General features: G+C 35.8%; 1 protein-coding gene across 1 annotated transcript in view; it reads left to right on the forward strand.

The window, feature by feature from the left end:
- PKIA (cAMP-dependent protein kinase inhibitor alpha) overlaps positions 1 to 9,643 on the forward strand; it is a 102,603-nt gene that overhangs the window by 56,106 nt on the left and 36,854 nt on the right. Inside the window, exon 2 of the mRNA XM_071207888.1 lies at positions 1,216 to 1,341. The gene's annotated coding sequence lies outside the window, so the exon portion shown is untranslated. The remainder of the gene's footprint in view (positions 1 to 1,215; positions 1,342 to 9,643) is intronic.

The following is a 9,643-nucleotide window of genomic DNA, read 5'->3' on the forward strand; positions in this document are numbered from 1 at the left end:
CGGAAGTGTCTGGGAGTAGCTCTCCGCCAATGGCAGATGGGAGTTGGAAGATAAATATTTCAACTTCCTCACCCCTTGGTTGGGATAACTCTGAGGCATGTTCTCTGAGTCTCACTGAACTCTCTGCAAGACTGAACCTCAGTTCCCCAAGAGCAATCTATTAGTAAGGCACCTCTACCGGCTTCCTTCCATTCCCTGTCTCGCTTCTCTACTCTATTCCTGAGTTTCCTGGCACCACATCTCAGATAAATGATTTACATTCAAATTCTTGTCTCAGGGTCTTTTTCTGGGTAAACTCAATCTACCCAGAACACTATTTCCACCCTGCTAACAATCCATTGCTTCTTGGAGGGCCTTCATGGGTGCAGGTACCAAGTCACATATGTGACTCCTAGATTTTGATGTTTGCAAACAAATGGGAAAGAACATTATCTCAAAGGAAAATAATTTATGTGAGAATTGCCAGCAGTTGGTAGAAAAGAGAGATCACTGCCATTTCCTTGCCATTAATAATAGTGTGGAATTTATGGGCAGATGCTCTGCAGCAGGTGTGACAACGATTTTAAAAACCTGCTCCCTTAGCTACTCAGGAACCTGTTGTTATGATTTTAGACTCACAGCCTCAGAACCTTATTGCTTCAGTGGCTGTTGCCTTTTCCTTTATCTTAATATCTGTCTCTCTGAATCACTAGCTATCACCAGATGTATTCTAGTCCCATCATCCAGCACCAAAAGAGCTATACACACATACACACAGAGAGAAAGATAAAAATTCACTGTGCAAGCAGTGGATATTATACATTAAAGTCTGTGTCATATCCTTCTGCAAGGTCTTAGGTTTATTTTATGAATAAATAAAAATGTAGGCAAATTAATAATTTCCTGAAGATCTTATTTAGGTGAAGACTGAAGAAAAGAAATGAATTTTATAGAAAAAGATCTAGAAATGCTTTCTTTTCTTGTTCTCACTTTTTGTCTTGGTTTAGAAAGTGTAACCGGGCCTCTTTTGAAGTCTTTGCTTGACCTGATGGCCTGGAGTACAACCTATACCCCTGCCATAAATTGTTCACTTTTTAAATACTCAAACTTACTAACCATGAATTTCTTTAAGTTACTGCACTGTCTGGGAAACTTATGTTTGAACATTTACTTCAAACTTAAAGTGAAAGCTATATGTACATACAATTTCCCTTCCCTTATCTGTCTCCATTTCAGTTTCCTGAGTTTCTGAGAAGGCCTGGTTTCCCTAAAGGAGTGATTTCCTGTAGAAGTTTGAAGGTCTCATCCAAGGGAGAAAATCCAGAAGAGCCAATGCATTAAGGATAAGAGCTTTCCAATCAGGTAGGAACACTTTATCTCACACATCAAACCGTCTTGCATTTCGGGTACCGATCGTTGGATATGATATGACTCTCTGCAAAAAGGTGGATATCTAATATCAACTACTCTAGTAGGAAACTTCACAACTCCCTTGGAGGTTGTGGTGTTTGTCAGAGAATACCTTGGAGAGAAAAGAATACAACAACAGTATGATGTTTTTTTCCCATTTTTAGCTCACTGTTACCAAGTACACTTAGTGATGCTCAGTGCCTGTGGTGTAATCCCTGTGGTTAGGCATGTGAAGCAGCAAATTCACGGTTTTGATATTTTCTCCTAAGACGAATCATTTTCATAGATTATGTCTATGGTTCTCTACCAGTTATCAGAATTAAGGGCCATGACAGCATTAAGTACTTAAAGTGGTTTAAGGAAATTAGCTTGTTTCTTGTTGGAACACATCTAGGCTGACTTGGCTTGACACAATGAGAAATGAATGTACATAAGGAATTAGGATGAAAGAGAAAGGGATGTGTTCAAGAGGCCTTTGGTTTCATTTACCTATGTATGACAGGACCCCAGTGACCATTTTATTTTTTGCCCCAATTTGAGATAAAAATATGGAGAAAAGGGAATAATGAAGACACTCCATTATATAGCAAGAAAAAGACAATAGTTATATCAAAATCAGATGCTTTGGTCTCATCTGCAGTTAATTACCCAGTGTTTAGCACAGAACTTGACACACAGTGGTACTCAATATGAAGACATATATTGAATAAATGAATAAATGGGAAAAAATAATATGATAAAAAAGGTGTTTGTTCTTGTGTTGCCACGCATGTTGACTTCAGTATTCTCAGGCCCACGGCTGTACCTGGCACATAGTATATAAGCAATAAAGTTTGTCAAATTAATGAATGAGTTCCTGTGATTCTAAGGACATTTATAAGACAGACACAGATCCCAAACTTGCCAGTGTCTATGGCAGAAGAATCCATGAAATGAAGCCTTGCTCTCAGGCAACTGATGTAGCTGACAGACTTTATTTAGTCATGGGACAGATTTTTAATCATTTACATATAATCCATTACATTTAGGCATTGTACCTACATTAGACTTACTGTTAAATTACTTGAATATGGGTAGAAAATCACCCTGGTAAAAATGACTGTGCCATATTATTTGCAAAACATGTTTTTAGAGCATTTTCATAATGGCGCAGTTAAGGGTAATTTCAGAAATGCTGGCTGCTAAAATTGTTATTTCTACTTTTTCTGCAGGTATTATAGCCATAGTTAGGGCTGCAGCAGCTGTTTCTCTGCAGCCTGCAGCTGCTATCTCCTGTACTCCCAAGGGAGAACAAAAGCCATGTCATTAAAGAAAGAAATGGAATATTTAGCATAATGCAGTTACCACCAAAACAAAACACACACATGCTCTCGCAGTAATGAAGGTGAAGTAATGATCCAAAATAACACCCTAGAATATATTTCTAGTAAAGAAATCTATTCATATTTTATTATTTTTTTCCTTTTATAATGTGTGATATTGATATTTAGCTGTATTTATTAAAAACAATTCTGAGTTGCTAAGTAGGGAATTAGCTGTGTATCTTTGGTGCCTATGTAAGCATATATGTATGGATGGATGCAATTGCCTGCCTCACTCCTCGCTTTTCCTAGATTATCCTGCGAGCAGGAAATGGTGCTTTCGTAGTGCTTTGTGTGTGTGTGAGTGTGTGTGTGTGGTTTTTTGTTTTTGTAGTGGGCATCCAGATATGAACTGGGGAACTGTTGATTTGCAGTCAACTGCTCTACCCCTGTCAGGTGTGTTTTGAATGTCTGAACAGCCAAAGGAAGGGTTATCACCTAGACAGGGATGCCCCCAAATGGGGGCTTCATCATGGGACATCTATAAAAAAATCTTTAAATATGAAGAATCTCATAGGAGAATGTTTACTCCTCCATAAGTCCTCATTTGAGGAAGAATTTCAGAGCTGAAGGTTTCTGATCACAAAAGATTTATAAGTTTATTTATGTGTGTGTGTGTGTATATGTGCAGCAAGTGGACCCTCTTTCTATAATTAATGTCTAAGGATTATCATTGGTATCTGGAGGATTTTGATTTGTAAAATGTTATGTAGACTTGGACACATATAAAAGAGTATATGTAAATATATATAAGTGGTAATACATAATCATAAAATAAGCTCTTGCAAACTTACTACCCAAACTAAGAACTAGACCCAAAACTGCTGTTTTGTCCTGATTTCACCTTCCTATCTTCACCAAAAAAGTAACTCTGATCTTGCTTTTGTTATATTAATGATTCACTTAATGTTTATGTTGTTCACTATGTGTGTGATTTTTTTTAAATTAGAGAAGTTGTTGGCTACAGAATAATCTTACATAAAATACAGGATTCCCATGTACCACCCTAAATTAAAATGTCTCATTGGTGTGGAATATTTGTTCCAATTGATGAAAGCACATTTTTATAATTGTACAATTGTCTATATCTATGGTTTAACTTAGGGGTCACTGTTTGTGTTGTGCAGTTCCATGGATTTTTAAAAAATTTATTTAATAACATAGAACACAACCTAAAATTTCCCCTTTTATTCAAATACATAATAGAGTGCTGTTAATTACTTTCACAATGTTGTGCTACCATCACCACCATACATTACCAAAACTGATCCATTATCCCAAATAAAAACTCTGTACATTTTAAGCCTTACCTCTCTATTTCCTAATTCTACCTCATCCTCTGGTAACCTATATACTATAGTCCAACTACATGAGTTTGCTTATTCTAATTATTTCATGTCAGTGAAATCATAGAATAATTGTCCTTTTGTGCCTGTCTTAGTTCATACAACCTGATGTCTTCAAGGTTCATCCAGGTTGTTGCATCAGAACTTCATCCTTTCTGTGGCTGAATAATATTCCATTCTGAGTATATACCACATTTTGTTTATTCATTCATCAGTTGATGGACACTTGAGTTGCTTCCATCTTTTTGGCAATTGTGAATAATGCTGCGATAAATATTGGTGTGAAATGTATGTGTGATTTTTCTTATTTTTGGATTTTTAAAAAATTGACATCAGACTTTATGTAGTCTTATCCCCTTGCTTTTTTCTCTTAACATGTTTTTACTTCATCATTTTGTTGTAGATAGTGTTGGTATATTTTTATCACATAAATATTGCATTGTGTAAATACAAGAAAATACATTTATTATCCTATTGATGATAAGTGGAATTATTTTGGACCTATTATAAACAATGTTGCCACAACATTTATGTTAGTGTCTCCTGGTACCTATGTGCAAGATTTATTTTAACATATATGACTAAGAGAATATTTGCTGGGTCATTGGGAATTCAAATGTTCAACTTTAAACGATAATGCCAAAATATTTTCCAAGATTAACAAATCAATTTTCCGTCTATTGCTCTTCTACATTCTCACCAGTTAGATTTACCAATCTGGTTAGTTTAAAATCGTATGTGATATTAATTTCCATTTCTCTAAATACCAATAGTTTGAGCACCATTTCATTGGTTTAATGGTCTCCCAGGTTTCCTGTTCTGTGAAATGCCAGAGAATCCTTTTTGTCCATTTTTCTATTGTTTATATTATTTATTGATTTTTTCTTATTGTTCTTAAATATAGGCAGATTTTTAATATGTTATCAACTATATGTCATACAAATAACTTCCCTCAGGTTATGATTTGTCTTCTCACTTTTTTGATAGTGTCTTATGATAAATAGCAGCTCTTTGTTTTAAAATCAAAGGTAGGAGCAGATGTGACTCAAAGGTTGAGCTCCTACCTCCCACATGGGAGGTCCAGGGTTCAGTTCCCGGTGACTCCTGAAAAAACAAAAAACAAACAACAAGCAAAACAAATGAAAAAATAACTCAGGGAAGCCAAAGTGGCTCAGTGGTTGAGCACCAGCTTCCCACATATGAGGTCCCAAGTTAAAAAGAAATCAAAATTTTTTTAGGTTATTGCCTCTTTGTCTTGCTTAAAATATCATTACCTAACTTAATGTTATAAAAATATCATCCCAAATTTTATTCCAAATGTTCTTATGTGTTTTTGTTTTATATTTAAATCGTTAATTCATGTAGAAAATGATTTGTGTATATGATGATCCAGTATTTTTCCTCTATTGAAAATTATTATTTTGTTTGATTTGATACCAACTTAAAATCAGTAGCACACAAAACTATATTCCTATCCCTTTCCATCCTCTTAACTTTATGTTTTTCTTGTCGCAAATTGCATGCGTTTTACAAAACTCATAGATTTCCCATTACTTTTAATGTATTTGCAGTATGGTTCCTGTATGAAGCAAAAAATGGAGTTACAAACCAAAAATATAGTAGTATGAGCATGTATATTTAGTCATGTAATTACCTTTATCAGCAATCTCTATTTCTTCATATGCCTACAGTGTACTATCTAGTGTCCTTTCCTTTCAAACTGAGAACTCTCTTTAGCATTTCTCATAGGGCACATATATTGGTGATGAACTCCCTCAACTTTTGTTTATTTGGGAATTTCTTAATTTCCCTCTCATTTTTAAAAGAAGTTTTGCCAGACATAGACTCTTAGTTGGCCTTTTTTTTTCTCTGAACTTTTAAATATGTCATCCACTGCCTTCTTACCTTCTTCTTGGTTTCTGAAGAGCACTCAGCCTTTAATTTTATTGAGGCTCCCTTGTGCATGACATGTTTCTTCTCTCTTGCAGCTTTCTGGATTCTTTCTGACTGGCATTTTATAGTTCGATTATGTGTCTCAGTGTTGGTCTCTTTGAGTGTATCCCATTTGTAGCTCTTGAACTTCTTAGATGTGTATGTTCATTTCTTTCATTAAATTAGGGAACTTTTAAGCATTTTAATATTTTAATGTGTTAACTCTAGAATTTAGTCATTGAGGTGCCTGTTCCTTAAACTTGTATCCAGCTAGTGTTATGACTGCGATGTCCTTGAGTACCAGGAGGCAGAGGGAAGGCAGGAAGGGAGGAAGGGAGAAATATCTTTCCCAGTCTTTGCAAATTGGCCTGTGTGAGTGCTCTCCTTCAGAGATTCACCATCATAGAAAATAATCCATGACAAATGCATATGGTCCTCCTGGTCTTGTCTGAGCATATGTCTTGTCCTGGGTATGGGTTTACATAACTTTAAGAATTCCCCCATTTACATAGATCCAAATGCCCCCCTTTGCCCTAAGCAATAGTATTTCCTCTACTTCCTAGACGGTATATTGTATGTCTGAAAGCTAGTAATCCTTTGCCCCAGACAGCTGCAATTTGATTGTTTTCTAATCAAATATTAGCAGTCTGCAGGCTGCTTCTGCATGCTGGCCAAGTTCTTGAATCACAAGGCTGTGACAAGTGTCCTGGTTAGTCCTGCCAGCTACCACCAGATGAACTGATACAGGTATCGGTATATGCATGAAACTAGTATATGCATGAAGGTTACTCTTCTCTCTGTAACCAGGACTAGCAGGGTCCCACACTGGGAACATGGCCAGCTCTGCACTGAGCTGGGAAAGGGCTGGTACAATGGTAGCCATGTGTTTTTCCTACTGTGTTTAAGTTGCTTTTTCATTGATTCTGTACTGCAATGCTTGATTCTGCACTGCAGTGCACTGGAGCTCTGAGAAAGATGGTTATTCCTATTTTTGTTTATTATTTCAAACTTCTGTGTGGGGATGGAATCCTGGAACATCTCACTCTAGTATCTTGGTGACACCAGAAGCCTGCTGCCTTTCACCTTTTTTTTTTTTTTAAGATTATTTTTTATCTATTTCTCTTCCCTTCCCCCCAATTCTCTGCTCTCTGTGTCCATTTGCTGTGTGTTCTTCTGCGTCTGCTTGCATTATCAGGCAGCAATGGGAAACTGCATCTCTTTTTTGTTGTGTCTTCTTGCTGCGTCAGTTCTCCATGTGTGCAGCTCCACTCCTGGATGGGCTGCACAGGGCGCCCCTGTGTGGCATGGCACTTCTTGCATGTGGCAGCACTGCACATGAGCCAGCTCACCACATGGGTCAGGAGGCCCTGGGTATAGAACCCTGGATCCTCTATATGGTAGACAGTCAGTTGAGCCACGTCCACTTCCCATTTAGCCTTTTGTTGTTAATACCACAAATGAAATTAATCCTCATATCTGAAATTTAGTATTACCATGTAGTCAAGAATCTGATTTGATTGTGGAGCCAAGCATAAGTGTAAAAGTCACCCCAGATAATTTATACATAAAGCCAAGTTGAAAGCCTCTTTAGATGAAACTCTATAAATGGGAATATAACCAAGCATGGCTCTACTTTCAACTCTAAGACTGGATTTATTCTAAGTTCTTTGCCTAGTGTTTGTTCTTAGTACTTTTGTGGTCTTTGACTGAGCTTTAAAAGTATTAATAAGTGGTATAAATTAATTGTTATGTCCAAAATGAAAGCCTAGAAGGCAGTAGAAGCATGAGGTCTTCTAATTATTGCTCAAATCAGTTAGATTAACCAAAAACATTACAGAGATTAGTAAAGACATTATACATTCATAATGCTGAAATATAACTCTTCTAATTATGTAAATACAATAGAAATCCAATTTTTTTCAACCAGGTAATGAATCCAAGAAATTTGAATTCATTCACTGCTTAATTTTGCCTCCACAATAAATACAAGGCAAATTTTCTGAAATTTGACCAGCAAATTAGAGAAATAAGAACACTCTGGGAAGAAGATGTGGCTCAACTGATAGAGCATCCACCTACCATACAGGAGGTCCAAGGTCGAACACAGGGCCTCCTGGCCCAAGTGCAGTGCTGCCGCACGCAAGGAGTGCCGTGCCGCATAGGGATTCTTTGTGTACAGGAGCCCCACGGGCAAGGAGAGCCGCCCCTCAAGAAAAAAGTGCAACCCGCCTAGGAGCAGTGCCACACACACAGAGAGCTGATGCAGCAAGATGACACAACAAAAAGAGACACAGATTCGTGGTACCACCAAGAATGCAAGCAGACACAGAAGAACACACAGCGAATGGACACAGGAGCAGACAATGGGAGGAGGGGGGAGAAATAAATAAAATAAATTTTAAAAAAAGAATACCTTGAATAATTTATACTGCAGTCAATGAAATGTCTATTTTTGAGCTCTTTTAAACTCTCAATTTATTGTAATATCTTCATCAGGTAGGTTATTTTTAATGTTCAGAAGCAATATTTAGCATTTTAAATGGTTTCTTGAATGGCTCTTTTAATGGAATAGTGACAATTTCCCACTATTAATAGTAAATTACAGAAGTGATAAATATTGACAAAAAAAGATTTTGATAAATCATAAGCTTTTTCAGATATTAGCTTGTCTTTTCTCTTGGCCAACATAAATACAGTTATTATTTATAGTCTTAGCTTATAAAAATTTATTTTATTAATGTCATAATTTTATCACATTTTTTAATTCATATGTAAGGTATTTTATTCACTGTATTATCTCATTTTGAAACTGTCTACTGAGATATAAATCCATTATGTATTTTATATATTGATATATTTCTTAATGGCTGAATTAATACTTTGCTAATTATATTTAAATTTGTTTTGTTTAATTCACAGTGCCACTCTTTTCAGCATTTCTCCTCTCTGAAACATACCCTACTAACCTAAGAAAGTCTTGGAAATGATCTGAAGGTCCCACTTAAACCGAATGTATGGACTATCTTTAAAATAACATCTACTGCTGTCAGAAAAGAATAATATTAAATATTGTGTTAGAGAACATTCCATCAATAAAAAGATTAATCAATGATTCCAAAAATAAGCCATATAATAATGATGAAAAACATTAATTATATTACCAAGCAATAGCATTTTCATTAGATAAGGAAGATACCAAATATTGTATAGGAAACTAGCATCTGCAACACAGATAAATTGGCAGTGATTATACATATATTTGAAACATGTTGAAGCATAGTCATAGCAACTGTTTTTCTTTTGGCTGAAAAGAGGCATATTGAAGTGTTTAAGCACTATTTCAATTAGAATAGATATTTAGACATCATGCAGAAAATACTTGGTGATAGAAATGCAGATATTAACATGTGTATGAATGTGTGTGTTTAATCAGTGCATTTTCACTCATTCAGAAAGAAAAGATTGCAGAATTAAATTTAAATATAGTAAGTGATATGTTAATGTGCCATTCGTAGAATTTTAATGTTGCTGTTCCTTTTGCATTCACCAAATAAAGCTAACTTCTTATTTATCCAAGTTAGAAATCTGGAAACAATTCCAGAATTCTCATCTTCA

The sequence above is a fragment of the Dasypus novemcinctus genome, chromosome 14, assembly GCF_030445035.2.
Source record: "Dasypus novemcinctus isolate mDasNov1 chromosome 14, mDasNov1.1.hap2, whole genome shotgun sequence".
NCBI lineage: Eukaryota > Metazoa > Chordata > Mammalia > Cingulata > Dasypodidae > Dasypus > Dasypus novemcinctus.